Below are 6943 nucleotides of genomic sequence, written 5' to 3' on the forward strand. Positions count from 1 at the left end.
GTCACTTTTACCCCCCTCCACCCAAGTGGTATTTCCGAAAAGTAAAAATACACGTTTCTTTATGTTTAATAGAAATAAAAAACCATTTTCCACTTCTGTAACATGTTAAGTTTATTTAGATTTACCGTAAAAGTTCTCATTTAAAAATTTCACTCCTTTTGAGTTCCCCTTAAGTGGAGTTTCCAAAAACAAATCACCTATGTTTCTTTACATTTACAGGGGATTCCAAACACCCACTTTTTACGTCTGTAACATTTTACGTTTCCAAGATATTCTGTAGATATAGTCTTTCAAAAAATTCACCCCAATTTGTCACTCCTATTTAACCGCCATTAATTGGATTTTCCAAAAACTAAAACAAAAGACGTGTTTCTTTATTTTCAAAGGAGATCCCTTATACAAATTTTCAGTTCTGTAATATCTTCCGTTTCTGAGATATATGTATCTTCATTAAAGGCATTCAACCCATTTTTCACCCTTTTTCGCCCCTCTTATTGGGATTTTCTGAAAACAAAAAAAATACGTGTTTCCTTATTTTTAATGAAGAGTCTAAATACCAATTTTTACATTTGTAAACTTCAAAAGTTTTGAGATATAGATACATTCATTTTAAAATTTCACCCCCCTTTTCACCCCCTTAGCGACGGAATATCCAAAAAGCCTCTCTTAGCGAGCACCTACATCTTAATATGTATGTATCTCCAAAATTTCATTTCATTATGTCCAGTAGTTTTGGCTCGGCGATGATGAATCAGTCAGTCAGTCAGGACAAGCTATTTTATATATAGAGATATGCATAGTTCAATTGAAAGGAGTGTTTGATAATTTTAATTGCTTAAAACATTGCTTTAAAACTGCATAAAAGAGTGAAATTGGAGCCGGACTGAGTGGCTCAGACGGGTGAGGCGCTGGCCTTCTGAACCCAGCTTGGCAGGTTCGAATCTGGCTCAGTCCGGTGGTATTTGAAGGTGTTCAAATACATCAACCTCGTGCCGGTAGATTTACTGGCACGTAAAAGAACTCCTGCGGGACAAAATTTCGACACCTCGGCGTCTCCGAAAACCATCAAAATCAGTCAGTGGGATGCAAAAATAACAATATTAATACTTGAAATTTGGATTTTAAATGTTTTAAAATTAAAAATAAATTTATTGAGAACAAGTGAATACTTGAAAAGAGGAAATAGTATTAAAGAATAGTTAGTTTTGACTTGGGTCTACATGGCGTATAAAAATTAATACGTTTTTGAACGAGCTATTAAATATTTCTGTGACTTTTCTTCACATTATTTCTTACAGCGCTCTCGCGGCCGCAAAAATGGCTTCGCGGGCCACATGCGGCCCGCAGGCCGCCTTTTGGTAACCCTGGTTTAGATTATGGAGCTCCTGATAGATACAAATAAACGTTTAAAGTTTCTAAAATAGTATCTACTGCGGAAAGGAACGATATTTCAAGATGAGGAGTGCGCGTTCGTAGAGGCAGATGGAATATGGATTCTCCGAGATGCAAGATACGTTATCAGAGACTCGTCAGCCGAACACTGAAATCTCTAACACTTTAAGACATTCGAAATGGGAGGGAGATCTCCTTACAATTCATACTTCTTGTCGTTTATATTTTATACATTTGTCAACTAGAGCCTGGCGAAGCCGAGGCGGTATCATTCATTTCCCTACAGAAAGGAGATTTCCACTCTCAGGGAGCACATGTCTGTGAGGTTCACTCAGCCTAAAACAAAAATGAGTACTACCTTCTACTCTTCAAAGGGCCTTCATGGGTTGTACGGAGGTGGCCTTGCTTCATATATCTCAATTTTACACCATACTATGGATTATTATTATTATTATTATTATTATTATTATTATTATTATACATACATACATACATACATTATCATTATAGACTGTTATGCCTTTCAGCGTTCAGTCTGCAAGCCCCTGAGAATTTACTAAACGTCGCCACAATCCTCGGTTTGCAACTAGTGTTGTGGCCTCATTTAGTTCTATACCTCTTATCTTTAAATCGTTAGAAGCCGAGTCTAACCATCATCGTCTTGGTCTACCTGTACTTCTCTTACCCTCCACAACAGAGTCCATTATTCTCCTAGGTAACCTATCCTCCTCCATTCGTCTCACATGACCCCACCACCGAAGCCGGTTTATGCGTACAGCTTCATCCATCGAGTTCATTCCTAAATTAGCCTTTATCTCATCATTTCGAGTACCCTCCTGCCATTGTTCCCACCTGTTTGTACCAGCAATCATTCTTGCTACTTTCATGTCTGTTACTTCTAACTTATGAATAAGATATCCTGAGTCCACCCAGCTTTCGCTCCCGTAAAGCAAAGTTGGTCTGAAAACAGACCGATGTAAAGATAGTTTCGTCTGGGAGCTGACTTCCTTCTTACAGAATACTGCTGATCGCAACTGCGAGCTCACTGCATTAGCTTTACTACACCTTGATTCAATCTCACTTACTATATTACCATCCTGGGAGAACACACAACCTAAATACTTGAAATTATCGACCTGTTCTAGCTTTGTATCACCAATCTGGCATTCAATTCTGTTGAATTTCTTACCTACTGACATCAATTTAGTCTTCGAGAGGCTAATTTTCATACCATACTCATTGCACCTATTTTCAAGTTCCAATATATTAGACTGCAGGCTTTCGGGACAATCTGCCATTAAGACCAAGTCGTCAGCATAGGCCAAACTGCTTACTACATTTCCACCTAACTGAATCCCTCCCTGCCATTTTATACCTTTCAGCAGATGATCCATGTAAACTATGAACAGCAAAGGTGAAAGATTACAGCCTTGTCTAACTCCTGTAAGTACGGTACCCTGAACCAAGAACTCATTCTACCATCAATTCTCACTGAAGCCCAATTGTCAACATAAATGCCTTTGATTGCTTTTAATAATCTACCTTTAATTCCATAGTCCCCCAGTATGGCGAACATCTTTTCCCTCGGTACCCTGTCATATGCCTTCTCTAGATCTACGAAACATAAACACAACTGCCTATTCCTCTCGTAGCATTTTTCAATTACCTGGCGCATACTGAAAATCTGATCCTGACAGCCTCTCTGTGGTCTGAAACCACACTGGTTTTCGTCCAACTTCCTCTCAACGACTGATCGCACCCTCCCTTCCAAGATGCCAGTGAATACTTTGCCTGGTATACTAATCAATGAGATACCTCGATAGTTGTTGCAATCCTTCCTGTTTCCTTGCTTGTAGATAGGTGCAATTACTGCTTTTGTCCAATCTGAAGGTACTTTACCAACACTCCACGCTAATTTTACTACTCTATGTAGCCATTTCATCCCTGCCTTCCCACTATACTTCACCATTTCAGGTGTAATTTCATCTATTCCTGCTGCCTTATGACAATGGAGTTTATTTACTATCCTTTCCACTTCCTCAAGCATAATTTCACCAACATCATTTTCCTCCTCCCCATGAGCATGGCTGTTTGCAACACCACCATGATGATTTCCTTTTACATTGAGAAGATGTTCAAAATATTCCCTCCACCTCTCCAGTGATTCCCTGGGGTCTATTATGAGTTCACCTGAATTACTCAAAACACTGTTCATTTCCTTTTTCCCACCCTTCCTAAGATTTTTTATTACTGTCCAGAAAGGTTTCCCTGCTGCTTGACCTAGCCTTTCCAGGTTATTACCAAAATCTTCCCATGACTTCTTTTTGGATTCAACAACTATTATTATTATTATTATTAATATTATTATTATTATTATAATAATAATTATTATTATTATTATCATCATCATCATCATCAAACGAGTGGCTGTGTGATTTGGGTCACATAGCTGTTAGTTTGCATTCGGGAGTTAGCGGGTTCGAACCCCACTGTCGGCAGCCTTGAAGATGGTTTTCAGTGGTTTCCCATTTTCACACCAGGCAAATGCTGGGGCTGTACCATAATTAAGGCCATGGTCGCTTCCTTTCCACTCCTAGCACTTTACTATCCTACAGTTGCCATAAGACCTTTCTGTGTCGGTGCGACGTAAAGTAAATTAAAAAAAAACCATGAATATATTCTTCTTCTTCTTCTTATTATTATTATTTCGTGCAGCGATTACTAGCCTGGTTTAGTCCTTGTAAGAAATTCTCGTGGCGAGGGTGGGTGTCGTCTATCAGGTATAGGAAACTGCGAGTTACTATGGTGGAGGATAGTATTGTGTGGTGTGTATGAGTTCCAGGAATCTTGGGGACAGCATAACCAACCAGTCTTTGAGCCAATAACAACAATAATAATAATAATAATAATAATAATAATAATAATAATAATAATAATAATAATAATAATAATAATGCTGCGTGAGTTTGCTACGTGGTTCTGGTCGTGAGGCTGCAAGCTTGCATTTGGAGTTCGAGCGTTACCGTTTGCAGTCTTGCAGTTGTTTCTCTGTGGTTTTCCGATTTCGTACCGGGCAAATGTACCTTGAAAAAGTAATAGTCGCTTCGTTCCCTATCCTAGCTATTTCCCATCGCAGCGTTGTCGTGAAGCGAATTAAACCTTAGTGTGATGTAAAAAGGTAAGAATAAATAAATAAATAAATAAATAAATAAATAAATAAATAAATAAATAAATAAATAAATAAATAAATAAATAAATAAATAAATAAATAAATAAATAAATAAATAAATAAATAAATAAATAAATAAATGCATAAATAAATAAATAAATAAATAAATAAATAAATAAATAAATAAATAGTCAAAGCCAGCTCTGAACGGGTCATGAAGGCCCTTGGAGGAGTGGTAAGTAATGGTTTCCACTACTGTATTTGTTAGCTCGGCACTAAAAGGAAAGAAGTGGCCCGGCCGCCTTTGTCCCTAGGAATTAACCTGGTACTCATTTTTGGTGTAAGCTTAGTGAACCTCAGGGCTATGTTCTCTTCGAAGTGAAGAAATCTCGTTTCTAATTGTTTTGACTTCCTGACGAGGAATCGAACCCACGTGCTGCCACGTGAACCGCGCACACCTTTACTTCTTCAGTGAGGTAGCCCCTTAAATATAAATGAATAATGTCAGGCGCGAGGTCAGGATATATTCTTTATATTACTGCTACTTTTCACTGCATATTCTGTATGTTTTAACGTGAGTACGACATCGAACTAACACGTATGTACTGAACTAGCTCAAAATCACAACACTATGGTATTTCAAACAAGTTGCTAGAAAAGATAGTAAAAACGTAGGAGGGAAGTTCAACGGTAGACATCTAAGAGGAAGACGTCCGCCAAGTTAAAACTACTCAGAGGTCACAGAAAGTATGAGACCATCTAAGCAGCTCAAGACAGGGATAAAAGAATCACACCGTCAACACAAAATATCACCAAACTCTTGTTAGAGAAACAGGACTGAGAAAGATAGTTAAAGTCCCTCCAAGTCCCAGAAGACTTCAGAGACTACTGAGACAAAATGAAAAGCTAGTTTTTAACGTACCGGGCGAGTTGGCCGTGCGTGTAGAGGCGCGCGGCTGTGAGCTTGCATCCGGGAGATAGTAGGTTCGAATCCCACTATCGGCAGCCCTGAAAATGGTTTTCCGTGGTTTCCCATTTTCACACCAGGCGAATGCTGGGGCTGTACCTTAATTAAGGCCACGGCCGCTTCCTTCCAACTCCTATGCCTTTCCTGTCCCATCGTCGCCATAAGACCTATCTGTGTCGGTGCGACGTAAAGCCCATAGCAAAAAAAAAAAAAAAAAAAGTTTTTAACGTGCCTTGGAAACTACCGACACGACTGACTGACTCATACAGTTTATTAAATTCCAGTTGACGGCACCAGAACTATAAACATTTTTTTGCTAGTGGCTTTACGTCACACCGACACAGACAGGTTTTATGGTGACGATGGGATAGGAAAGGCCTAGGAGTTGGAAGGAAGCGGCCGTGGCTTTAATTAAGGTGCAGCCCCAGCATTTGCCTGGTGTGAAAATGGGAAACCATGGAAACCATCTTCAGGGTTACCGACAGTGGGATTCGAACCCACTATCTCGCGAATGCAAGCTCACAGCCGCGCGCCGCTAACCGCACGGCCAGCTCGCCCGGTATAAGCAACAAACCGATGGTCTGAACAAATGCGCTAACATGGCAGCCAAGAAGAAGAAGTGAACGAAACAATCTTTCAAAAAAAAAAAAAAAAAAAAGCTACCGACACCGTGAATAAAAGTTGAAACGATCCTTTTCCGGTTCTCCCCTAAGGTCGAGTCGGGAACTGACGATTTGCGTGATGTAGAAAGTGAATTTAGAGTTCTAAGAAGAACAAGAAGCAATGTCATATATGATACAAAATGTTCTATAAATAAATGAAAAACACCACCAAACTTGCAAATAAGAATGTAAACTCGTAAGTTGAGAAAGACTACTTGCTGACTGTTGACGGTTAAGCAGAGTACAGTGCTCTATGGCTAGTACTCACCGGCTGACGGTGGTGGTGCTGTGTGGACGACTGCAGACCAGCGACTGACCACTGTGCCTTGCCGGAGCTCTCGTCCTACTGCCGCTATGTATGTCACTTACCGATAATATCCGCTGGCGACATTACAGTTGAGCACTCATCGTAAAAGAATGACCCATATTTCTTTTTGCCTCCCACACTATGAGAAAATGGTTAGTTGAAGGACAGAATTCAGGCAAGAAATTTATTTATTTCACATCATTCCATATAACTAGCACATTGGATAACAAAGTCTCCTATGCTATAGAAGGACAAGGGAAAGTATGATAATTTGAATGAAAATATCGTGGAACAATACTACTACTAACTTACTAACTGGCCGCATAGGCTTTCTGAGCCCATGTTGACGAGATTGATCCTGGCTCAGTCCAGTGGTTGTGAAGGTGCTCAACTACACCACCTCAGTGCCGATGGATTAAATGGCACGCAAAAGAACTCCAATGGGA

At 39.6% G+C, this 6943-nt stretch overlaps 1 protein-coding gene across 1 annotated transcript in view; it reads right to left on the minus strand.

Annotated features, from left to right (window-relative positions):
- bond (james bond) overlaps positions 1-6555 on the minus strand; it is a 192183-nt gene extending 185628 nt beyond the window's left edge. Inside the window, exon 1 of the mRNA XM_067151935.2 lies at positions 6459-6555. The gene's annotated coding sequence lies outside the window, so the exon portion shown is untranslated. The remainder of the gene's footprint in view (positions 1-6458) is intronic.
- Positions 6556-6943: the final 388 nt, after the last annotated feature.

This window comes from Anabrus simplex, chromosome 1, assembly GCF_040414725.1.
Source record: "Anabrus simplex isolate iqAnaSimp1 chromosome 1, ASM4041472v1, whole genome shotgun sequence".
Lineage (NCBI taxonomy): Eukaryota > Metazoa > Arthropoda > Insecta > Orthoptera > Tettigoniidae > Anabrus > Anabrus simplex.